Here is a 26,407-nt window from a genome sequence, read left to right on the forward strand (position 1 = left end):
CTGCATTTGATTGTCAGCACATTCACAGATACAATTAGCATAAAGGACACATTTCTCCCCCAAATGAAAGGAGCTCAGTAGTAATTCTTGGCCCTATATATGCATAGAATAACCCACAGTTTTAATTGAAGCAAATAACAATTAGACAGGTTCTCTGCAATTCTTCACGACCGTACCTTACTCTGGAAAGATCAGTGTTATTATTGGTAGTAGGCTACAGTGTTTCCGATACCTTCCAATTAACCCACCAGTACCTGAGTTCACAGCGGGGCATCTAAATAAAGACAGGTAAAATATTTTGTCAGTTTCTCCAACAATATAGTTTGATCTGGATTTACAGTGGGTTGTCAGATTGTCCCAGTGACCTCTTAGGCTCTAAATAACTCTGCATTCAAAAGGCAATCCCCCCTAACTAATGCTTATCTATTCCTGAATTAACCCTGTTACCTCAGCCCTCAACAGCGGTAAATAAAGCCTCCTTCAGGATTCGCTTTCACACAAGCGACTGTAAATAAACAAGGCAGGAACTAACATCAATGAGTCTTGCCCTGAAGAGATATTGCTTGCAGCGCAGGTTAACAGTTGTAGATTGTTCCCAGCCTGCGTGTCACTTCGTAGGCACTGTTTATTGTCAGAATTCCTTTTTATCACTGGCTGGCTGGGTAATGCCGATTCTCCCCTCCCGCCATAATTCTTAAGATTGACGCGAGGCCCCCTCAGCTCCTGGGGCCCGCACTTCATTTCAGGCCTTACCGGGTGTTCAGAAGATTGTCCCGGTCATCACACTCAATCGCGCGACCTGCGCGAGTCACGCAGCAGCTGAACGGTGATGATTCCGGCCCCAGCGCATCAGCCTCCTCACAGCTGACTGGGCCGGAACTTCACCGCGTATCCCACGGCGTTTCCCTCATCTCCGTCATCAGCGAGGGAGGGCGCTAGGCGGGCCAGCCTCTTCCGATACCCGCCTCCTTTCCACACAGCGCTTCCGCGTCAGCCCACAAGGACCTCCGCGACTCCGCCTCACATCCCTCTTCTCCGCCGATGCAAACCGGGCCCTCCCCGCACAATCTCCTCAGTGGGGGCCCGTGACCAGGTGGCGGCACTCCAGCAATATGGACCACAGTTGCCAACCGCGACCAGGTAGGATACTTTTGAAGACCTCAGGGGCACAGGGACCACTTGGGAACAGTAGCGGTAATGCTACAGACCTTCTCCCCACACTCTCTACGGGGGCAGTTCAGATGAGGCCACGAAGGAAGGGGGAAAACTGACCAGTCTTTTTTAAGGACAGTGGTTATCCCTGTGGACTCCCCAGGCTAATTTATTCAATTATTCACGAGCAGTTCAGGGACATCCTTCCCAGGGGCACTAACAGGATTTGAAAGTTACTGCTGACGACCAACACGATGACAGGGCTTAGTCACTAGGCAGGGGGTCACATCAGCCAAGTGGAGTAGCCGGCCCATGGGACGATCTAACCCCTTCTCAGTGCGCCTTCCTCCCCACACTACCGCTTCACTCCCCACCGGGTTCTACTCAAGCTCTCTGGTCACTTCTAAAATGGCCGTCTTGGTTCTGACTCTTATATAGACTGGGCCCTGGCTACTGGAATCAGCTGGAAGGTTCCAGAACCTTCCCAGTGTAGTCCTATGGCTCAGGTCTCTGAGGTAAAAATGTGGCAGTTACAAGCCACCATTTTGTGTGTCTATATTTTCACCATGGTAAGAGAGCACCTAGGCCTCAAAAAGTTATAGGGAAAAAGGCACTCAGAACTCTAGGGACAACACCAAAAATTGTAGTGGACGCAAAAATAAAAGAAAAATGTGGAGGTACAAAGGAGAGAAGTGTGAGAAGTGTGAGAAGTTGGCCTGATATATAGTGCTCACTATTCTAGTGATCACTGTGTATCATACCCAACAACCCTTATTGATGATTGGTTGTAAGTCAACCTTTTAGACCAGCTATCCTAGTAGCATGGACACGAGCAGTCTTCAGGCTAAACTCTAGAGGGCGTGTTAAGCCAGCTGTTTTACCATCACATATACCCCTTGAACACCAAGTGAAAGGACACCACACAAGTTGTTATAAAAATAAAGGATATTTATTTATAACAAGTCTACCCTGAGCTCTTTATGAGTCAGGGAGCTAAGCACAATACAAAACTCTTAAGAAAATACTATAAGTTGCACAATTTACACAAATGCCAGAGGGGCACGAAAAACCATATACACAAAAAGTGGAATGCGAAATGCTAACAGGTAAATAACCAGATGCAGAGGCTTCAGGATCGCTAGGACTACACTACTGAACCCTAAGGTTAGGAGCAGGAGGCCTAGGGAGATCGTGTGCAGAGTGTGCACTCTCACGCGGGATGCGGGAAGAAGTCTATGGATGCTGGATTTCGTAAAGTTAGTGTTATCGGACGAATCCGACTAGTTAGGCTGAAAACGAAAAAGGATCTGGACACTTAGATAGTGAACCTACGTTGGAGCACCGAAATGCTCGAGTTACCTAGCCCAGGGGCTGCGGCTGCATAGGGTTCAAAAGTCGTCGGGAATCCTCGTTACAGTCTATGGAGCCTGAAAGAAGAAGTTGCTGGCAGGCGACCAGTGATGAAGTTCGATGGGATCCAAGCCTGGATCGGAGTTGAAGATGACCTGAAAGCAGAGGGGACTCAGTTCTTAATCACTAGTCAGTGATCAGATGGGCACCAGGATGGCACCGGATGAAGTCACCTCGACCAGGTGAGTGGGCGACGCTTGGCTCTGCAGTCTCTCGGACCAGGAGGCGTTGTCGGCGACCAGGATGGAGGGGCGAGCTGTCCCATGAGAGTGTCTGCTGTCGGCGCTGCTGAAACCAGGATTGGAGCAACAAGCCTTGGCAAAGCCAAGCCCACGCGGTGGACTCAAGATGGCGTCTGGAGTGGACCAGGAGGGTCCAGGGTGCTCCTCTGTTGGAGGGGAGCAAGGGCCAGTCTGGAGCAACCAAACCAGCGATGGAAGTGTCGTGGTTCGTCATCAGGAGGGCTACAAGCCAGCAGGCAAGTGGCCGGACAACGCGGTGAGCAGCAAAGAGCAGAAGGGCCCCACGCAGATCTCGTGGATGCTGGGGGGCTGGACTTCGGTGCTGGAGCTGCTCAGGGTTAGGGCTTCTCAAACCCCAATGCACTTACTCGAGGGTCTCTCGGGGGTCGTGCTGGTGAAGCGTCATGCAGGTCTTGAAGATGGCCGGTCCCACGGGTCTCGTCACACCCACGAATCCAGCTGGGCTGGATGATGTAGGTAGAGGTCAGAGATGGAGGGAAAACTGGGTCTCGTCGAGCTGGGCAGTCTTGATCCGGAGGATGGACCTCAGCAAACCGCAAGAGCTTCGATGGTGCCTGCTGGTGCAGGGTGGCTACTCCTTAGCCACAAGGGAGAGTCTTCAAAAGAGTCAAGAGTTCCTTTCGTGGAAAGTAGTTTCAAGATTCAAGATTATCTAATTTGGGAAGGGGGCCTGCTCCTACCTTCATACTAAGAAAAGGGGCTGGCACGCGACTAAGTCCTGCCCTATGGGTGGGACTAGGAGGGGGGTGGTTACACCCCTCTCCTTTGTCCGGTCTCTCCCCAGCTCAGGGGCTGGTGTGCCCCAGGAACTGGTTTGAGCCGGCATATGCACAGTGAGCACCGGGGTGCCACTTGCAGTCACCTTCCTTTCAGCCCTACCTACCTGGGATACACAAAATCCTGTCTGGGAGGGTGCTAGCACCGCCCCTGACAGGAACCCCTTTGTCCAGGCCTCCGTTGCTGGAAGGACTCCTAGCAGCAGGAGGGCAGACTTGTGTCTCGGTGGCAGCATCCATTTTGTGGAGCTGAGGCTATGTCTGACTTTAACCGGGGTTCACAGTTACATACATGTCGTGTCCCTCTAGAAGGGTGGAATGCTAACCCCGTCGCCAGAATTGGCGAGGGGTTAGTATTCCAATTCGTATGACACCTTACTCGACATGTTTTGATAAAGCTATACCAAAGTTAGCATTTAACCGCGAGGATTATAATGCACTTAAGAGTATATGGTATAGCGTTATCATGGAACAGCTATTTGGACTTGGTTCCGCACGCTGCAAACGGGCTCAGCTCATGCCAGCGCACCATCTCACATAATTCCAAGCACTGTGCCTTCGGGATTGATAAGGCCTGCCATAGGAGTGACTGATAGGAATATATGTGTCCATTTTAGGGTTAGATATAGGAATACTATATCTAAAGCAAAGGGTGTTTACACCACCTTGCCCCAGCTGTCGTGCAGCCAGTTGTGTCTGTTTGGGTGGCCAGCCAGGGGTGGCATAATACATGCTTCAGCCCCTGGTAGGCCCTGGGTACACCTATGCCCTGGATACCTAAGGTATGCTGTACAGGGACTGATAAGGTGGCCCAGTACCAATTGGTAAAATGCACCTAAGGTACATGGTTGTAATTTAGAGAGAGAACAGCTAGGCTGTGGGTCTGATTAGCAGGCCCACAGCCAGGGAAAGTCGTAAATCAGTGAAGCAAAAAGCAAAAATCTGGGGTGGCCATGGGATTGCAGACCCCACTCTCCTACATAACCCCCCCCCAAACTTAGGGACATTAAACTAACCTTGACCAGGTGAGTCTTCTTGCTCTAAGTGGAAGTACCTGGAGAGCCCATCTGCATTACCATGGTCAGTTCCTGGGCGGTGCTCCACTGTAAAGTCCATCCCCTGTAGGGAAATGGACCACCTAAGAAGTTTGGGGTTTTCACCCTTCATTTGATTTAGCCATAAGAGGGGCTTATGGTCGGTCTAAACTTTGAAGTGAGCACCAAACAAGTATGGCCTCATCTTCTTCAGGGCCCACACCACAGCAAAGGCCTCCCTCTCAATAGCTGACCAACGTTTCTCTCTAGGGGTCAGCCTTCTGCTTATAAAAGCAATGGGCTGGTCATGACCATCAATATTCAGCTGAGATAGAACAGCTCCCACACCCAACTCAGAAGCATCTGTTTGGACAATGAATGGCTTGGAGTAGTCTGGACTCTTGAGAATAGGTGCAGTGCACATGGCCTGCTTTAGGCCATCGAATGCCTTCTGACAGCTAACTGTCCACTGAACTTTCTTTGGCATTTTCTTACTTGTCAGGTCATTAAGTGGAGTCACAATGGTTCCATAATTTCTGACAAATTTCCTGTAATAACCAGACAGGCCCAAGAAAGCTCTGACCTGTGTCTGGGTGGTTGGAGGAGCCCAGTCCTTTATGGCCTGTATCTTGCTCTCCAGAGGTTGAACCTGGCCTCCACCTTCAAGGTGGCTCAAGTATACAACTTGACTCTGCCCTATCTGGCACTTAGTAGCCTTGATAGTGAGGCCTGCCTTTTGCAGGGCCTCTAAGACTTTCCTCAGGTGGATCAGGTGATCCTCCCAGGTGGAGCTAAAGACAGCAATATCATCTAGATATGCTGCACAAAAGTCATCCAACCCAGTGAGAACTTGGTTCACCAACCTTTGAAAAGTGACAGGGGCATTTTTCAAACCAAAGGGCATCACCACAAATTGGTAATGACCTCCTGGGGTAGAAAATGCTGTCTTGGCCTTGGCATCCTCAGCTAACCTGATTTGCCAATAACCAGCTGTTAGGTCAAATGTACTTAAGAAAGTTGCAGAAGCCAACTTATCTATCAGTTCATCTGCCCTGGGTATTGGATGGGCATTTGTCTTAGCGACAGCATTGAGACCCCTGTAGTCTACGCAAAACCTCATCTCTCTCTTACCATCCTGGGTGTGAGGTTTAGGCACTAGAACTACAGGACTAGCCCAAGGGCTCTCTGAGGGTTCAATGACTCCCAATTCCAACATCTTTTGTACTTCAGTTTTTATGCAGTCCCTGACGTGGTCAGGTTGCCTGTAGATTTTACTCTTTATAGGCAGACTGTCTCCAGTGTCCACCTCATGTGTGCACCAGTTTGTCTGACTGGGGGTCAGAGAAAACATTTGTCTGTAGGATTGAAGGACTTGCCTACAATCCTGTTGCTGATGCTCAGAGAGGCTGTCAGAAAAGACTACACCATCTACTGACCCATCATCAGGGTTCTGAGAGAGCAGGTCTGGGAGAGGGTCACTCTCTTCCTCCTGTCCCTCATCTGTGGCCATGAGCAAGCCCATGTCCTCCCTGTCAACAAATGCTTTGAGCCTATTCACATGAAGTACTCTGTGAGGGCTCCTGGGAGTTCCCATGTCAACCAAGTAGGTGACTTCTCCCTTTTGTTCAATGATGATGTGGGGTCCAGACCATTTGTCTTGGAGAGCTGCTGGGGCCACTGGCTCCAACACCCACACCTTCTGTCCTGCATGGTAAACAGTTAGGATAGCCTTTTGGTCATGCCAAGCTTTTTGAAGTTCCTTGCTGGCCTCAAGGTTTTTAGATGCCTTCTCCATGTACTCTGCCATCCTGGAGCGGAGACCAAGTACATAGTCCACTATGTCAAGTTTAGGCTTTTTGAGAGGTAACTCCCATCCTTCCTTCACAAGACATAGGGGTCCTCTTACAGGATGTCCAAACAAAAGCTCAAAAGGGCTGTAACCAACCCCCTTCTGTGGGACCTCTCTGTAAGCAAACAGAAGGCAGGGCAAAAGGATGTCCCATATTCGCCTAAGCTTTTCTGGTAACCCTTTTATCATCCCTTTGAGGGTCTTGTTGAATCTCTCAACAAGCCCATTGCATTGTGGGTGATAGGGTGTGGTGAATTTGTAATTGACACCACATTCCTTCCACATAGCAGTCAAGTACCCTGACATAAAGTTTGCACCTCTGTCAGAGATCACCTCCTTAGGGAACCCCACTCTGTAGAAAACTCCAACCAGGGCCCTTGCCACCACAGGAGCTGTAGTGGTTCTAAGGGGAATAGCTTCTGGATACCTGGTGGCATGATCCACTACCACCAGTATAAATCTGTGCCCAAATGCTGTTGGGGGGTCCATTGGTCCAACAATGTCAATCCCCACTCTTTCAAAGGGAACCCCCACCACAGGTAGTGGTATAGGGGGGCCTTTGTTGTGCCACCTGATTTGCCACTGGCTTGGCAGGTGACACATGAACGACAAAAGTTCTTAGTGTCCTCAGACATATGGGGCCAGTGAAAGTGTGGGGCAAGCCTGTCCCAAGTCTTATTCTGGCCTAAGTGACCTGCAAGGGGAATTTCATGGGCCAAGGTGAGAAGGAAACCTCTCAGAGACAAGGGGATGACCAGCCTCCTGGTAGCACCAGGCTTGGGGTCTCTTGCCTCAGAGTAAAGGAGTCCATCGTCCCAGTATACTTTATGGGCACCTGTGGCATTCCCTGCAGCCTCAGCAGCAGCCTGCTGTCTGAGGGGTTCAAGAGAGGAACAGTCTAACTGTGCCTGCCTCAAGTCTGCCCTGGAAGGGCCCCCTGTCCCAAGAAACTCAACCTGTTCAGGCTCAAGCTCTTCTAGGACAGTTCCTTCTGGGGTCTTGGGGTCAGTCTCCTGAGAGAGCTGATCCTGTTCCTGAGGCAGGGGGGAAGGGTCAACCTTACCCCTACTGCTCTTTCTCTTGGTTAGTGTCTGGTGCATTGTTCCAGGATCCAGCACTAGTTCAGCTGGGCGTTTCTTGGCCTGTGACCTAGTCACAGCAACGACATGTGCTGACAAACCTAACATTTCCACATGAGTCCTATACTCCACATCTGACCATAAGGAGGATTCCAAATCATTGCCCAAAAGACAGTCCACAGGGAGGTCTGAACTAACAACAACCCTTTTGAGGCCATTTACCCCTCCCCAGGAGAAGTTAACAAGTGCCATACTATGGGAGGTAGTGGCATTGCTAGCATTGGTCACCAGGTAGTCTGCTCCCAGTATTACCTGGTCTGGGTCCACAAAGTTAGGTGTCACCATGGTGACACTGGCACAAGTGTCCCTGTAGGCCTGAGCCATTTTTCCATTAATCAAAGGCGTCTGTCTGTACTTGCCCAGAGTACTGGGACTTATTGTAGGGGTCATATCCATGTCCCCAGTACAAACAAGAACAGCCTGAGTAGGTGTTCAGACTAAGTCAGAGCCCGCCTCAGTTCCCAGGGTTAACCCCACTATAGCCTTAGGAGGATTACTACCACTACTAACTGTACTAGGGGGTGCAGGTGCCGTAGGGGCAGTAGTGGTAGGAGTTGGGCCTTTCTTGGTGCACTCACTAAACCAGTGAGTATTACTTTTGCAGTATTGGCACCATGGTTTCTTCTGACCATTCTTCTTCTTTTGGGAATTCTGGGACCCACCCTATTTAGATTGTTGGGGCCCTGTTGAAGACTTCTGGTCATTTTGCTTGTTCTCATTACCCTTGGGATCTGCTTTCTTCTGGCCACCGCCCTGGTTCTGGTTCTGCTGCTTGACCCTTGTCCTGACCCATCTGTCTGCCTTCTTTCCCAATTCTTGGGGAGAGGTCAGATCTGAGTCAATAAGGTGCTGATGCAACAACTGATTCTTACAATTACTTAAGATTTGTTCTCTCATAATTAGATTATACAATCCTGTGTAATCAGTAACTTTACTTCCCAGTAACCAGCCTTCAAAAGCCTTAGTGGCACAATCTACAAAGTCAGCCCAATCTTGAGACTGAATTTTCTGGGTGTCTCTGAACAGCAACCTGTACTGTTCAGTGGTTAAGCCAAACCCATCAATCAGTGTATTTTTGAAGACTTGGTAATTGTTAGCATCCTCAGCTCTAGTAGTGAGGAGCTTATCTCTACCTTTACCTTCAAAGGAGAGCCACAAAATAGCTGCCCACTGACTCTGGGGGATGCACTGGACAGTGCCGGCCCTCTCAAAGCAGTCATCCATTTGTGGATGTCATCCCCTTGTTTAAAGGGGGGCACTATTTTACTCAGGTGTCTAGTATCAAAACTCCTGTCTTTATCCTTAGGGATATTGCTGCCACCAGTGGGGACTACCCCACCTAACTGTTGCTCTCTAGCAAAGGCAAGCTTTTCCTTGGCAAGGGCAAGTTCTTCCCTCTGAATCCTCAGATTAGCCTGTTTCATCCTTGCTTCATGTTCTCTTCTCTGAGGGGAAGTCAGTCTCCTCTGGGGAGAGATCATTCTCCTCTGAGCAGAGGCATGAGAGTGCACAGATCCATTGGAGTCCCTAGAATGAGACCTATCTCTTCTAACTCCAAAGTTAGCCCTGCTTAGGGTCAGTACTGGGGGTCCCCCAGATCCTTCCCTATGTAGGTCTAAGTTGGCCCTAGTAAGCCTGACTAGCTCAGGACCATTGTCTGCCTCATCCCCAGAGACTTCCTCTTCCTCCTCCTCCTCCTCTTCTACATCTTCTGTTTCAGGGAGGTTGGAGTCTGGGTCACCACGAGTACCTTCTAAGGGGGGCATGCTCCCATCTGTCTGAGAAGCTTTTCTAGCATCATAAGTCTCTAAGAGACCTAACAGGAAAGGAGTGGTAGGGTTAGAACCCTGTTTTAGTTTCCTGGAGGTACACAATTGTCTCGTCTCCTGGAAGCTAAGGCCTGCATATCTGGAAGTGACCTGTGGAGGGTCAACAGCCACAAGGGGAGTCTCTGAAGACTCTCCATGGGTAGACATGCGTCTAGTGTGGTGTAAGTGATGCACCTACCTACACTATGGGTTTACCTACTGATCCCTTGCTAAGAGTTGTAGTCAGGGTGTGCTAAGCCCTGTTGCACTACAACAGCTGGTTCAGTAGAACTCAGAGTATTCTAACTTAAGTTATATGTACCTGGGTACTTATGTGATCTTTCAATTGATATTCTTAGGATACGTGCGAGGTAAAACAACAGCAAGCTCAAATCCCAACCGCTGCACACCAATGTGAGAAGTTGGCCTGATATATAGTGCTCACTATTCTAGTGATCACTGTGTATCATACCAAACAACCCTTATTGATGATTGGTTGTAAGTCAACCTTTTAGACCAGCTATCCTAGTAGCATGGACACGAGCAGTCTTCAGGCTAAACTCTAGAGGGCGTGTTAAGCCAGCTGTTTTACCATCACATATACCCCTTGAACACCAAGTGAAAGGACACCACACAAGTTGTTATGAAAATAAAGGATATTTATTTATAACAAGTCTACCCTGAGCTCTTTATGAGTCAGGGAGCTAAGCACAATACAAAACTCTTAAGAAAACACTTTAAGTTGCACAATTTACACAAATGCCCGAGGGGCACGAAAAACCATATACACAAAAAGTGGAATGCGAAATGCTAACAGGTAAATAACCAGATCCAGAGGCTTCAGGATCGCTAGGACTACACTACTGAACCCTAAGGTTAGGAGCAGGAGGCCTAGGGAGATCGTGTACAGAGTGTGCACTCTCACGCGGGATGCGGGAAGTAGTCTATGGATGCTGGATTTCGTAAAGTTAGTGTTATCGGACGAATCCGACTAGTTAGGCTGAAAACGAAAAAGGATCTGGACACTTAGATAGTGAACCTACGTTGGAGCACCGAAATGCTCGAGTTACCTAGCCCAGGGGCTGCATAGGGTTCAAAAGTCGTCGGGAATCCTCGTTACAGTCTATGGAGCCTGAAAGAAGAAGTTGCTGGCAGGCGACCAGTGATGAAGTACGATGGGATCCAAGCCTGGATCGGAGTTGAAGATGACCTGAAAGAAGAGGGGACTCAGTTCTTAATCACTAGCCAGTGATCAGAGGGGCACCAGGATGGCACCGGATGAAGTCACCTCGACCAGGTGAGTGGGCGACTCTTGGCTCTGCAGTCTCTCGGACCAGGAGGCGTTGTCGGCGACCAGGATGGAGGGGCGAGCTGTCCCACGAGGGTGTCTGCAGTCGGCGCTGCTGAAACCAGGATTGGAGCAACAAGCCTTGGCAAAGGCAAGCCCACGCGGTGGACTCAAGATGGCGTCTGGAGTGGACCAGGAGGGTCCAGGGTGCTCATCTGTTGGAGGGGAGCAAGGGCCAGTCTGGAGCAACCAGACCAGCGATAGAAGTGTCGTGGTTCGTCGTCAGGAGGGCTGCAAGCCAGCAGGCAAGTGGCCGGACAACGCAGTGAGCAGCAAAGAGCAGAAGGGCCCCACGCAGATCTCATGGATGCTGGGGGGCTGGACTTCGGTGCTGGAGCTGCTCAGGGTTAGGTCTTCTCAAACCCCAATGCACTTACTCGAGGGTCTCTCGGGGGTCGTGCTGGTGAAGCGTCGTGCAGGTCTTGAAGATGGCCGGTCCCACGGGTCTCGTCGCACCCACGAATCTCAGCTGGGCTGGATGATGTAGGTAGAGGTTAGAGATGGAGGGAAAACCGGGTCTCGTCGAGCTGGGCAGTCTTGATCCGGAGGATGGACCTCAGCAAACCGCAAGAGCTTCGATGGTGCCTGCTGGTGCAGGGTGGCTACTCCTTAGCCACAAGGGAGAGTCTTCAAAAGAGTCAAGAGTTCCTTTCGTGGAAAGTAGTTTCAAGATTCAAGATTATCTAATTTGGGAAGGGGGCCTGCTCCTACCTTTATACTAAGAAAAGGGGCTGGCACGCGACTAAGTCCAGCCCTATGGGTGGGACTAGGAGGGGGGTGGTTACACCCCTCTCCTTTGTCCGGTCTCTCCCCAGCTCAGGGGCTGGTGTGCCCCAGGAACTGGTTTGAGCCGCAATATGCACAGTGAGCACCGGGGTGCCACTTGCAGTCACCTTCCTTTCAGCCCTGCCTACCTGGAATACACAAAATCCTGTCTGGGAGGGTGCTAGCACCGCCCCTGACAGGAAACCCTTTGTCCAGGCCTCCGTTGCTGGAAGGACTCCCTGCAGCAGGAGGGCAGACTTGTGTCTCGGTGGCAGCATCCATTTTGTGGAGCTGAGGCTATGTCTGACTTTAACCGGGGTTCACAGTTACATACATGTCGTGTCCCTCTAGAAGGGTGGAATGCTAACCCCGTCGCCAGAATTGGTGAGGGGTTAGTATTCCAATTCGTATGACACCTTACTCGATATGTTTTGATAAAGCTATACCAAAGTTAGCATTTAACCGCGAGGATTATAATGCACTTAAGAGTATATGGTATAGCGTTATCATGGAACAGCTATTTGGACTTGGTTCCGCAAGCTGCAAACGGGCTCAGCTCATGCCAGAGCACCATCTCACATAATTCCAAGCACTCTACCTTCAGGATTGATAAGGCCTGCCATAGGAGTGACTGATAGGAATATATGTGTCCATTATAGGGTTAGATATAGGAATACTATATCTAAAGCAAAGGGTGTTTACACCACCTTGCCCCAGCTGTCGTGCAGCCAGTTGTGTCTGTTTGGGTGGCCAGCCAGGGGTGGCATAATACATGCTTCAGCCCCTGGTAGGCCCTGGGTACACCTATGCCCTGGATACCTAAGGTACACTGTACAGGGACTGATAAGGTGGCCCAGTACCAATTGGTAAAATGCACCTAAGGTACATGGTTGTAATTTAGAGAGAGAACAGCTAGGCTGTGGGTCTGATTAGCAGGCCCACAGCCAGGGAAAGTCGTAAATCAGTGAAGCAAAAAGCAAAAATCTGGGGTGGCCATGGGATTGCAGACCCCACTCTCCTACAAGAAGGAAGCAAAAAAAATAGGAGGGACCACCCAAAGGGCTGACAAGTCTAACACTAACATTTTTAGATGCTGACCAGATGCTTGATTCTTCTCAATATGGTTTTAGAGCAAACCATTGCACTGAATCGGCGCTGGTGGCAGCTTCGGAGGAAATAAAAAGGGTGGTAGACTAGGGTGGCAGAGCTGTACTGATTTTGTTAGACCTGTGTGCCGCCTTTGATACTGTTCACCACTCCTCATCAGTCCGCTCCACTCGCTGGGTTTCAGATATGCTGCTCTAACTCTGATGAGTTTGTTCCTAAAGGACAGACAACAGCGGGTAGAGATGGAGTACGCAAGCTCCATGCCTTTCTCCCTCCCCTGTCATGTGCCTGAGGGGCCTGCTCTTAGTCCCACACTTTTCTTTTATTTTTTTTATTTAAAAATATTTTATTATAAGAGATTTACAGACACAGTGCAGACCGGGTGAAGGCAATAACAGCTCGGGTATGCGCCGGTGAGGTTATATTTGGCGATTTGCTGGCCGGCTCATTCGTTCAGTTCGGGTATACTTTATGATGGTTCGGCGTGCTAGGGCTAAGCTTTATTGCCTATTGCCTCCACAAGGGGGGAAGAGAAAAGGTAGGAAGAGAGAGAGAGAGAGAGGCGGACAGGGTGGTTGATGCTCCTTGTTTTGGACCCAGCCTGCTAGGGTTCTTCCTGTGTGTGAGTCGGGAGTGCGAGTAATCTATGGTCCAGTATGTTGTCTAAGGAGGTTTGTGTGAGTCTAGATAGTTGTCTAGGGTGTTCCACATGTCTCCTTTCCTACTGGCGTATGGTGTGTGTTTTGATGTTATGTTGTCTGCCCCTCTGAGGAAGATGACCCAGTTGAACCAGCTCTTGAAGGTTGCTTTCCCTGTGTCTTTCCAGTTTGCTAGGATTGATTTGACTGCCGCTGTAAGTAGACTGTCTATTAGTTCGCTGTCATCCTTAGACTGGGCCTCCTGAGTCATGAATCCTGCCACTACCCATGCAAAGTCTGCTTGTATACGGAACCCCATTAAGCTGGTTATGAAGTCTCGTATTTTGTTCCAGAATGTTTTGACTTTGGGGCAGTGAAAGATAAGATGTGACAGGTCACTCTTTTCTTTGTGGCAGTTCCAGCATAGATCGTTGTCACGGATCCCTGCTGCTGCTTGTCTGGCGGGGGTCCAGTATGCTTTGTGGAGGAGCCAGTATTTCGTTTGTGCTAGGATTGGGGTGACTTTTTTTGTGCTTGCTGAGTTCCATAAGCGGGTTTTTTCCCTGTCGTTGAAGCGCCTGTTTTGTTGGCCTTCCCAGTACTCTACTATCTTGGCGTTCAGTTTCGTTGTTTTGGGGCTTAGTAGTTTGTACAGGTGCAAAGTTTGGTGGCCTACTTTATTTAGGTTGACTGAGTATTGCAAGATTGATGGGGTTGAACTGATTAGCGCAGCCCTGGTGAGCGCTGCTCTTATTTTTAGAAAGTTATAGAATTCTATGTTTGGCAATTTGTGGATGTGTTTTAGGGTGTCAAATGTCAGCGGGGTGGATAGTTTTTCTATTTGGTTGGTGGTGGAGATGCCCCGTTCATACCACGAGGGCATGTCTAGTATTCTGTCCCTGTATTTTCTCCTTGTATTAAACCAGATGGATTCCCATTAGGTGACTTTTATTGTGTTCTCCATTCTTTTGTCCACTATGAGGAGGGCGTTCTTGGTGTTTTTGAGTATGGGGTTGCTCGCCCCAGGATGTTTGCTGGCGGTTAGTAGGGCTAGGGGGTCCAGTCCATTTAGCGTAGCTCTTTCCAGCGTTAGCCACACCGGTGTGTAATCCTGTTCTAGCGTTAGCCAGTGTAGCCCTTGTTTGGCTAGGCATGCCGTCTGGAAGGGTTTGAAATAGGTGAGGTTGAGACCTCCTAGGCTTTTGTGCAGTTTTATTCTGGGCTTCTTGTCCTTCCATAGGAATTTGTTTAGCAGGGTATCTAGTTTTATGTGGAAGTCTACCGTAGTTATTAATGGGAGCATGCTGAGCAGATAATTAATCAGGGGAGCGATCATCATTTTAATTGTTTGGACCCTTCCCCACTAGCTTACGTATTTCGGGGACCACGATTCTAGTCTCTCTTTTACTTTGTTTAGGAATGTCTTCTCGTTGTGGTCTAGTGTCGTTTTGAGATCTTTTTCGAAGTGTAGGCCAAGGTATTTCAGAGCGCCTTTTTGCCATTTCAGTCTTGAGTTACCTAGAACTGCCTTAGAGGTGTGCACGTTTAGGGGTTTGCACTCTGATTTGTCTCTATTGAGCTTATAGCCCGAGACTTGAGCGAATTCCTCGATGGTGGACATTAGGGCTGTTATCGAGGTGCCTGGGTTCTCTGTAGTTATGAGTATGTCGTCTGCATAGGCAGCTAGCTTAACGGTTTTGTCCTTAATCTGGATCCCTTTTATTTCTGGGTTGGTCCTGATCATGCACAGCAGTGGTTCTATGGAAAGTAGGAGCAGTGCTGGGGATAGTGGGCACCCCTGTCTAGTACCTCTTTCCAGTAGTAGCAGCTCTGAGGAGCATCCGTTTCCTACTACTCGGGCCTTTGGTTTGTTGTATAGTGCCATCACCATTCTTCTGTAGTTCGTTCCTAACCCGAACCTCTGCATGCATTGGTCCAGGAAAGGCCAAGATACTCTGTCAAACGTCTTCTCGGCGTCAAGTGCTATCATCACCGCTTGTTCGCTCTTGGCGGAGGCGTGATTATTAGGTGGCATAAAAGTCTTGTGTTATCTTGGGATAGCCTGTTTTTGAGGTAGCCAGCTGCGAGTTGTGTATTAGGGTTGGGAGTTGCATGTTCAGCCTGGCAGCGAGGACCTTGGCGTAGATCTTGCAGTCTACGTTTATTAGCGAGATGGGGCGGAAGTTCTGTGGATATTGTGGGTCCTTGCCTTCTTTGGGTATTACTATTATGTTGGCTTCTGTCATCAAGTTTGTCATTTTACCTTTGTGGAAGCAGTGTGAGAACACCCCCTCCATTGTGGGCTTGAGTATGTGAAGGAATTGTTTGTAGAACCTTGCTGTGTAACCGTCCGGACCGGGGGCTTTGTTATCCTTCAGACTCGCGATTGCTGTCTCAATTTCTGCCCCTGTAATGTCTTGTTCTAATGTCTTACGCTGCTCCTCCGTTAGTCTGGGTAGGTTTAGCCTGGCGAGGAGACTGGCGCCATTATCTGCTTTGAGGTTTTTGTCTTCTTTGTATAGGACTTCGTAGAAGTCCTTGAAGACTCTGAGGATCTCTTTGTTTGACGTATGTGATGTCTTATTGCTGTCGGTCATCGCTGCGATAGTGTGCTGTCTCTTTTTGCATTTAAGGTAGGAGGCCAGTGCTTTCCCTGCTTTGTTCGCTTCACATAGGTAAACTGCCTTGAATATGTTTATCCACATGCCTGCCCTTTCGCTTAGAATTTTGTTAAGCTCGTATTTATTCCTGGATAGTTCTGTCAGAGTGTTTTTGTTCTTTAGGTTAGTGCAGTGGTCTCTTTCTAGGTCTTTAATCTGGCTTTCAAGCTCCACTACTTTTTTGTTTCTTTCTCTATTCATTCTTGCCTTGATGCTAAGCAGTCGCCCCCGGACCGTGGCTTTCAGGGCGTTCCAAAGGGTGTCTCTGTCAATGTCTGGACTATCATTGAAAGATAGGTATTCTTTTATAGTCTCTTCTATCTCTGTAACATTGCTCGGATTTCTAAGTATGTCACTGTTTAGTCTCCATCTCCGGTTCGTCTGTTCGTTGTGGCGCCCGCTGAGTGTTAGACTGATGAGTGAGTGGTCAGATATCGTTCTGGGAGCAATGTCCGTGTGGTCTATGAGATGAGTGTGTGGTGCGGAGATGAGGATGAAATCAATACGGCTATATGAATTGTGTGGATGAGAGTAGAATGCGTAGTCTCTTTCGCTTGGGTGTTGTAGTCTCCATGGGTCTTTGAGGCTGAGTCTTGCACACAGATTACCTAGGGTTTTGTTTCCTGGCGTGCAGTGACTGGTTCTTGGTGGGTGCCTGTCTAACGTGCTGTCTAGTGTTTGGTTGAGGTCACCTGCTACTATCAGGAGGTCCTCGTCTGGGAGCTTTCTCAATCTGTCCTCGACACTGCTCCAGAATGCATTGTCTTCTGCGTTGGGTCCGTATATGTTAGCAATGAGTATTGTGTCCTCCCCCCTCTCGAGGCTGGTTATTGGAACTCTCCCGTCCTCGTCTGCATAGGTGTCCAGGACAGGGAGCTTGGATTTTTTGTTTATAAGTGTGATGACCCCCCTCTTTTTGTGGACTGCAGGCGAGCAAAGTATGTGGCCTATCCAGTTGGCCTTCAGTCGTTGTGCGTCTTCTACTGACAGTTTGGTTTCCTGGAGCACACATACGTCTCCCTTTGTCTTGCTTAGGTGGTCTATGGTTTTCCTCCTCTTGACCAGGTGGTTGAGCCCCTTAACGTTGAATGAAACCACCTTAATATTTGTGAGTGATTGGATGGGTGTGACGGGAGTCATCCCTTGGGTGAGGTATCGCTGTGCGTTGTGGTGTTGTGATGTGTTCTCGGGCGCCTTAGGTGGTACCCATTACTGCTCGATGTTGCTACTCCCTTGTATAGGAATTTGTGTCTAGCTTGATGGCTTCGCGCGCGTCTAGGTCTGTCCGCGATCAGGATAGAGAGTGTGGGGAAAGAGAAGGAAAGAAGAAAGAAGGAAAGCATGTAAACCATAGATGTCTGTACTCGGAGGCCCCCCTCCTTCCCTCGCCCTCCCCGCCCCCCACTCCTCCTTACTTGCATTACGAGCGTGCGACAGCAAAGTTCCTCCCCTCCGTTATCCCCTGAGGCTTGTATTGCGCTCAGTCCAAGGCATATTATGTTAATTAAAGGATATGTACGGGCTTCTGTTGTCCTTGAGGTAGGTGGTTGTCCCTTGAGGTAGAATTGATGCTACTAGCCTGTTAAGTCTTAAATGTGGCCTAGTTCTTGCTGCAGCAACGTACTTGGCTTCACTGTGTTCGTGTCTTTGCAACATACTCTAGTCCTTGAGGTAGATCGTTGTTGTTTCGAGGTAGAGTGGTAGGAGTTAATAATTTTAGTCCACCTTGGCTCCCTCAGTTCCGGTGGTGCTTGTTGATGCTCTCCGTTTACCAGCTCTAGCATTCTTGGCTTCCATGTCTTCCTGCGGCGGGCCCTGGAGGTATCTTCTTAGGTTGTTGGGGTCCTCGAAGATTTGGGTTCTCATTTTGTCAGTGACTCTCAGTTTCGCTGGACCCGCGAAGCTGTAGGTGACATTGTCTTTCCGCATACTTTCTCTTAGTGCCAGGAATCCTTTTCTGATTTCAACTGTTTGCCTTGAGAAGTCTTGCGTTATTATTACTTTGTGTCCTTTCCGTCTTAGATTCAGGTTTTTCCTGGCTACTGCAAAGATAGCTTCTGTTTGGTTTGTTCTAAGTGGTCTGCATATGATCGGTCGTGGACCACGGTCTTGAAGAAGTTTCGTTGCAGGCACTCTGTATGCTTTGTCCACCTCAAATTGTCTGTCGAATTTGATGCCTGTTATTAGTGGTAGCAGTTCTTCTATCAGATTTGTGCAAGAACCGGGCTTGTCTTCTTCTCCTTCTGGGATCACAAGTAGCCTGATGTTCCCCTTCTGCTGCGGTCCATTTGTTCCGCTAGCTGCTTCTGGACGGCAGGTGAGGTCTTTGCTATGAAGTGCAGGCGTTTATTCGATTGAGCGTTATCATCTTCAATGTTGCTAATGCGTTCTTCCACTGCCTCAATCCTGCAGTTCGTTTTATGTTGATCTGCCCTTATGGCTGCCAGCTCCAGTTGCATGTTGTCCAATGTTTGTTTTGTTGACTTGCCCAGATCATTACTTTCGTTGATTCTTTTGAGGATCATGTCCAGGGTTATTTCGTTTTTTTGTTGTTTTAGCGGCGATTCAGGGGTTTCTTTCCTGTACTTCTTGATGTCGTTGGTTATTTTGCTGTCATGACCAGCCATTGCAGCGAAACCTCTTCTGACCTGATAGCTTACTAGTCTCCCGTCTTTCTGTTGGGCGCTAACAGGGTTTGATGTAGCCTTGTTTTGGGTTGGTTCACCACTGACTTTGTCTTGGCTATACAGTCTGAACCGGCTGGGCCCTCTGATGGTTCTTGTTCTGGTCTTTGCCCCTGCCAGATCTTCTGTTGTTGTGTCCCTTTGGCCGTTCTGGCTGTCTGTGGTTTATACTGCGCTGCCCTTCGCAGGCTTCGAACCGCTCTGCTTGCCAGCGCGATCTGGTGGTGGATTGGGTAGGATTGCACTGCAGGGTGGATGTAGCGTTGTTCAGCCGCGCGTAGCACACCTCGCGACTGTTGTTGGGTGGTTCTGGTTTGCCTGGATGTTGCGCAGTTGGGCCCTGCAGGGCTGTTTGACGCTCTGTGTGCTCTGCTGTGCCCACTGCATTTGTTTGGCTGCTGTGTAGGCGCATGCAACTATTTTCCTTGTGTCAGGTTTGTTGTGTCAGGCTGGATGGTGAGCTGTCTCGCTTCGCGTCCGTGATGCCCTTGTTGACGCTTTGTAGTGCTACTCCTCCCTTCTGTTCGTGTTGGCTGAGCCTGCAGTCAGAGTTCAGGATGGCGGCTCCCTCGTCGTGTTTCCGCTTTCGTTTCTATCGTAATCTTGCGCTCGCTCTGCTGTAGTATTCCCCGTTTTTTACAGGTATGCCCCGTTTTCTTCTTCCTCCTGTGGTAGCACCTCTACCCTTCTTGCGTGTGTATTCGGATGGCGGCCCCCAGGTGTGTTTACGCTTTTGCTCCAATTTCGGTTCACCATGTCACTGGCCCTGATTCTGCCGCCATGCTGCGTACTCAGCGTACTTGGATGCTAAGATGGCGGCCCCCGGTATGGTGAGGCACTCTGGGTTCCAATATGGCGGCCCCCTGAGCGCGCTTACGTTTTCCCCTCTTTCGTATTGGGGAACTCACTTGGCTGATTGCAGATTTCCCACTGTTTGTAGGTTCTCCCAGCGTGTTCACGTGTTCTTTCTCCCCTTCTCTCCTCGTGTGCGCACCCTTCTCGGCTACTTGGATGGTCTGATGTTAAGATGGCGGCCCCCAGGTGTGGTTTCGCTTTGCTCCAGTTACAAATTCCCCTATTTTCTGGTCCTGCCGCTACCTTTGCGCTTGCATTCCACAGTAGATCTACTTGGCGTGAATGGTCGTCATCGAGGGCGTGGTTTGCCCCGTGTGCTTTCTCCTTGTGTGCAAGCACCTCTCCACTACTTTGGCTGTAAGGATGTTAAGATGGCGGCCCCCATGTCTGGTTTCGCTTTTGCTCCGGTTTCGATTCTCCGTACTTCTGGTCCGCCGCTGCCGCTGCGCTTGTGTTTCTCAAATGGGCTTACTTGGCTAGAATAGACACAACCAAGGTCTTGGTTTGTAGTCCGCACTCTGAGGTAGCAGCCTTGGGGATCGGACCAGGTCGAGACGATCGATTGCTCTTCCGTTTCTGTTCCGTTCCGCTCCTTCTCTGATTTTAGGGTGCCATCTTGCCTCTTCCTCTCCCTATCTTCCTTTGGGGTGGATGTTGACCCACAACACCTTCCATCTGTCACTGGCGGCTTTTATTCCTTGCTGTTATTGTAGCCCTGGTATTCCGATGTCCTTTGCTGGTTTTCTGTTACCGGACTGAGCTAGTTTCGCAGTGTATTTCGCTAATTTGAGCCTCAGGGTTACGGAGGTAACGGACCTAGGCGCCCGTCCTCATTGCCGTCTAAGCCACCCCCCTTGTTAATCTCATTCGCAGTTTTGGCCTGACTATATTCTCTTACGCCGATGATACTCAGATAGTGGTGTCTATCTCACCAGATGTGAAAAAAGAGGCGTGTAATTTTTGTAGATGTATGTCCCAAGTTGCACACTGGACGCAAAGAAACTGTCTGTAGCTAAACTTAGAAAAAAACAAGGTTCGGAAATGAGACCACCTTTTGGGATGTATCATGGTGGCCCTCATACCTAGGTGCATTACCAAGGCCAGTTCAGAAGGCAAGAAATGACACCAAATTATGTTTCTCAGAACAAATTAATTCTGTTACCTCATCAGGATTTTTTATGCGGAAGGTTCTCAAAAAAAACCTCCCATTTATTCCTTTTGACCTACTAAGGACGGTCTCTAAAGATCATGTACAGATACGTCAAGTCTGCTTGTTTGAAAATAAATAAATTTTTGTTATAAATAGACTTTACTATACCCCAGCAAAAATTGCAAAGTTCGCCCCACACCCCGCCCCCAAATGCCCCAGGTGTGCGACACTTCTTGCAGACGATATACGTATTTTCAATGAATGACCAGCACTTGTAAAATTTTGGGCTGAGGTGGGAGATAACATACGAGACATTTTCAAAACCAGTATAGAAATCAACATGTCTTTGGTGTTTTTCGGAGATGATGGACGCCTCAGCCAGACCCTTTCTCAGAAAGATAGGGGTTTATTATTGTATCTGATATTGCTGGCTAGAAGGGAGGTGTGCAAGAGGTGGAAGGACCCCCTACCTCCCCAAAGGGAAGACTGGCTCAAAGCTGTATTCACCATGTCACGGTTAGAGTATGAGGGCGTGAAGGACAAGGTAACAAATATATGGCATCCTCTCGTGTGCTGGGGTAAGACGCTAAGATTACTGTAAACATCCTTGGTCTTATGATTACACCATGGCCTCTTACAAAAAGGAGAGGCAGGTCGGATGACCCAAGCGAGTGCGGTAAGCCGTGGGGGCGACAGATTGAGAAAGCGTCTTCATAAGACCCGCAGAGGCTTGAAAGGTGAGATGAGGACAAAAAAAAAAAAAACAAAGGACGGTGATGATGGCTCCCATCTTTTCAAAGATGGACTATTGTAATGCTTTACATTTAGGCACTCATAAACACCTGATAAAGAAATTGCAGTCTTTACAGAATGTGGCGGCAAGAGTTCTATTGAAAATTCCCAAGTTTGCACCTATATCTCAATGAATGCACGGTTAGCACTGGCTTCCGGTGAGAAAAAGGATTATCTTCAAAGCACTGTGCGTAATCCATAAAACCCTTTATCGGGTTGGCCCTACCTACTTCTCCTGGAACGCTTCTCCTGGTATACTCCCAGTAGGAACCTTAGATCGAGTTCAGCAAGAATGATCACTGTCCTGTGGATAAATAAAGCAAGATGGGGTGGAAGAATGTTCTCTACTTGTGGAGGGAAACTTTGGAACTCTTTGCCTCTTTCTTTACGCTCTGAACCTACCCTGCGGCAATTTAGGAAGCAGTTGAAAACTTGGCTTTTATCAAACCAGTTAAGCTGAGTCTTTCATCTGGCGGGAGGTTTCTATAGTCCTTTTGTAGCACTAAGACACCTTTGGGTAATTGCGCGCTTTATAAAAAAAAATCATTCATTTTCTTTATTTTTGTACCAGCCAGGACATTAAAATACCGGTCATGTTCCGAGGTGGCAACCCCTAGCCTCATCAGGTGTTGTGGCTCTTCTGCCATTTTTTCACCTTGCCAAAATGTAATGCTTCTAGTTTTCGCTAATGTTACTGGCTCTGTAAGCTTTAAAATGCTTAACCCCTTGCATGCTCATGACGGCGTGGAGCCGTCATGCCGCCGCCGCTCCTCCCACGTGGCACTAATTCACCGCCTCTGCAGGTGAATTAATGACCGGGAGGGGTCATGACGGAAGCACGCCGTCATGAGCACACGCCGCCCGTGACTCATGATGGTGTGGAGCCGTCATCAGCACCGAAGCACCGAGCTGACCCCCTGGTCCCCTCCGCCCGCGTCACAGGGAAGGGGTTAATATACCAAACATTTATCTGAAATTAGTCCAGTGAGACTAACCAAATAATGTTGCATAAAAGGGCGCGGTCTGGGAATGTCGGCCAGATTTATGGGGGACGACCTGTGATCCCAATCCGATGCTGCCTATCACCAACTCTGCCTGCTCTACTTTTCATTATATTTTATAGCCATGGTGTACACAGAGCGTAGAACAGAAGGTTGTTATATCAAAAAAGGATATACAGATCTCTCTGTCATTCTGCTCCTTTTGGATAGCTGCCTCTTCATTCAGTTCCTTCCTGCCATAGATCTTCTACAGCACTTCTCAAAACAAAGATCTAAGTTTATTAATGGTCATTTACCACCATCTACTGGTGTATTGATATTACTACATTCAGTATCTAAAACACACCTTGGAGGCGACGTGCAGCAAGCCACCGTGCTACGCTGTGTGACAGGGAATGTACAGGAATGTACCGTATTTAACATAATATGGCACATTCACTTTTTCTCAGCGCAGGTGATCAATGTGCTGCCTAGCGCCAACAGAGACCTCCTTGCACCATGGTGCCTGTGTTTTAAGCAGCATGATTGTTTTTGCACAGGAAGTGACACAAAAATAAACCCCTGTGGCATTTTCTCCTTGTTACACATCCCCTGGGGAAGGCGTAGCATTTTGATGCATTCCCAGGTCTACCAGTAATAGTACATCTGCGAGTGCACCAAAATCCATGGGTGTTTGTAGGAAGGTAGATCCCTGACTATGGTTGCCCCCAACTTTTTGCCTGGTGTTTTGCTGGTTTTCTGACTTAGTTGACCTGGGGCCCTGCTATTCAGGACCCCAGGCCTACTGCTCTCTCTGTAAAATGGATTCCATGTACCTTAGGTACATATCTAATTGGATACTGAGTCACCTTATCAGTCCCTGTACAGTGTACCTTAGGTACCCAGGGCATAGGTGTACCCAGGGCCTACCAGGGGCTGCAGCATGTATTATGCCACCCCTGGCTGGCCATCCAAATCTGACACAACTGGCTGCACGACAGCTGGGGCAAGGTGGTGTAATCACCCTTTGCTTTAGATATAGTATACCTATATCTAACCCTAAAATGGACACACAGATCTCCTATCAGTCACTCCTATGGCAGGCCTTAACAATCCTGAAGGCAGAGTGCTTGGAATCGTGTGAGATGGTGCTCTGGCATGAGCTGAGCCTGTCTGCGGCTTTCGGGATCCATCCCTTAGCCGTTTCCATGATATCGCATACCATATACTCTTAAGTGCATTATAATCCTCGCAGTTATATGCCAACTCTGGTATCGCTTTATCAAAACATGTCGAGTAAGGTGTCATACGAATTGGAATACTAACCCCTCGCCAATTCTGGCGACGGGGTTAGCATTCCACCCTTCTAGAGGGACACGACATGTATGTAACCTGGAACCCCGGTTAAAGTCAGACAGAGCCTTAGCATCCACAAAATGGATGCTGCCACCGAGACACAAGTCTGCCCTCCTGCTGCTGGGAGTCCTCCCAGAGCAGGAGGCAAGGACAAAGGGTTTCCTGCCAGGGGCGGTGCCAGCACCGTCCCAGACAGGATTTTGTGTATCCTAGGTAGGCAGGGCTTCAGAGGAAGGTGACTGCAAGTGGCACCCCGGTGCTCACTATGCATAGGCCGGCTTGAACCAGTTCCAGGGACACTCCAGACCCTGAGCTGGGGAAAAGCCCGCCAAGGAAGTGGGTGTAACCACCCCCCTCCTGGTCCCACCCATAGGGCAGGACTTAGTCGCGTGCCAGCCCCCTTTTCCCAGATAAAGGTAGGAGCAGGCCCCCTTCCAAATTAGATCATCTTTGGAATCAAGATACCACTTTCCACGAAAGGACTTCACGATTTCTTCCTCAAGATTCTCCCTTGTGGCTAAGGAGTAGTCACCCTGCATCCGCAGGCACCATCCAAGAACACTGCGGTCTGCTGCACGTCCTTCCTCCGGAATCCGACTGCCCAGCTCGACGAGACCCGGCTTCCCTGGCACCTCTGACCTCTACCCACCTCTACAGCGCAGCTGAGAACCGTGGGTGCGACGAGACCTCGAGGGACCGGCCATCGCCAAGACTGCACGACTTCTGCACAGCAAGCCCACCGAGTAATTTCCTGGTGAGTGTTTTGGGGTCCGAGAAGCCCCCGCCCTGAGCAGCTCCAGCACCGAAGAGCAGCCCCCCAGCATCTCCACGATCGGCGTGGGGCCCTTCTGCTTTTTGCTGCTCACCGCGTTGTTTGGCTACTAGCCCGCTGGCTGGTGGCCTTCCGAACGACGCCCGACGACAATACTGCTGCTAGCCTGGTTGCTCCAGACTGGCCCTTGCTTCCCTCCATCGGAGAAGTACCCTGGACCCTCCTGGTCCGGCTAAGATGCCATTTTAGGTCCACCGCGTGGGCCTTGCATTTGCCAAGACTTGTTGCCCAATCCTGGGTCCAGCGACGTCGACAGCAAGAACCTTCGTGGGACAGCTCGCACCTCCATCCTGGTCGCCGTCAACGCCTCCTGGTCCGAGAGACTGCAGAGCCCAGCAGCGCCCACTCACCTGACTGCGGTGACTTCGCCCGGTGCCATCCTGGTGCCCACTTAATCACTGGCTAGTGATTCAAGAACTTGGTCCCCTCTGCTTTCAGGTTTTCTTCTTCCTTGATCCAGGCTTGGATCCATCGAACTTTTCTTCACTGGTCGCCTGCCAGCAACTTCCTTCTTCCAGGCTCCTGGTCCGGCAACGAGATTCCCGACGTCTTTTCAGACCTATGCAGCTGCAGCCCCTGGGCTAGGTAACTTCGGCACTTCGGTGTCCCAGCATAGCCTCACTATCCAAGGGTCAGGATCCACTGTCGTTTTCTCCCTACCAGGTCGGGTTCGCCCGTGAACACTAACTTTGTGAAATCTAGCCTCCATAGACTTTGTCCCGCATCCCGCGTGAGAGTGCACACTCTGCACCCGAGTCCCCTAGGTCTCCTAGAAGTAATCTAACGATTCCCTAGTCAAGTCCTAGCGATTCCAAAGCCTATTAGTACTGTACTTACCTGCTAGTAATTTCGCATTCCACTTTTAGAGTATATGGGTTTTCGTGCCCCTCGGGCATTTGTGTATAACGTGCTAACTTAAGTATTTTCATAAGAGTTTTGTTGTGTGCTTAGCACCCTGTCCTCATAAAGAGTACAGGGTTGTTGTGATTCTAATAAATGCATTGTTTATTTTCATAACACTTGTGTGGTGTCCTTTCACTGGGTGTTCAAGGGGTAATGTGATGGTAAAACAGCTGGCTTAACACGCCCTCTAGAGTCTTAGCCTTAGACTGCTCGTATCCATGCTACTAGGATAGCTGGTCTATAAGGTTGACTTACAACCAATCATCAATAAGGGTTGTTTGGACTGATATATAGTGATCACTAGAATAGTGAGCACTGCACATCAGGCCAACTTCTCACATTGGTGAGCAGCGGTTGGGATTTGAGCTTGCTGTTGTTTTACCACACATATCCTAAGAATATCTTGTGAAAGATCACATAAGTACTAAAGGTACATATAACTTAGCTTAGAATACTCTGAGTTCTACTGAACCAGCTGTTGTAGCTCCTAGGGCCTAGCACACCCTAAACTACAACTCTAGCAAGGGATCAGTAGGCAAACATATAGTGTAGGTAAGTGCACCACTTACACCTCACTAGAAAAGCATGTCTAACCATGGAGAGTCCACTGAGACTCCCCTGGTAAGTGTTGACCCTCCACAGGTCACTTCAAGATATGCAGCTCTCAGTTTCCAGGAGATGAGACAAGTCTGTACCTCCAGGAAACTGAAGCAGGGGTCTAACCCCACCATTCCATTTCTGATAGGTCTCTTAGAGACATATGATGCCAGAAAGATTTCTCAGTTACATGAGAACATGCCAGCCTTAGAGGGAACCTCTGGGGATCCAGACCTCCCCAACACTGCTACAGCAGTTGAGGAGGAGGAGGATCAGGAGGAACTCTCTGGGGATGAGGTAGACAAAGGT

At 49.2% G+C, this 26,407-nt stretch overlaps 1 protein-coding gene across 1 annotated transcript in view; it reads left to right on the forward strand.

The window, feature by feature from the left end:
* The first annotated feature begins 1,002 nt into the window (after positions 1–1,002).
* Positions 1,003–26,407, forward strand: part of ABCB6 (ATP binding cassette subfamily B member 6 (LAN blood group)) — a 306,484-nt gene continuing 281,079 nt past the window's right edge. The window contains exon 1 of the mRNA XM_078679195.1: positions 1,003–1,140. The gene's annotated coding sequence lies outside the window, so the exon portion shown is untranslated. The remainder of the gene's footprint in view (positions 1,141–26,407) is intronic.

This window comes from Lissotriton helveticus, chromosome 3_1, assembly GCF_964261635.1.
Source record: "Lissotriton helveticus chromosome 3_1, aLisHel1.1, whole genome shotgun sequence".
Classification (NCBI taxonomy): Eukaryota; Metazoa; Chordata; class Amphibia; order Caudata; family Salamandridae; genus Lissotriton; species Lissotriton helveticus.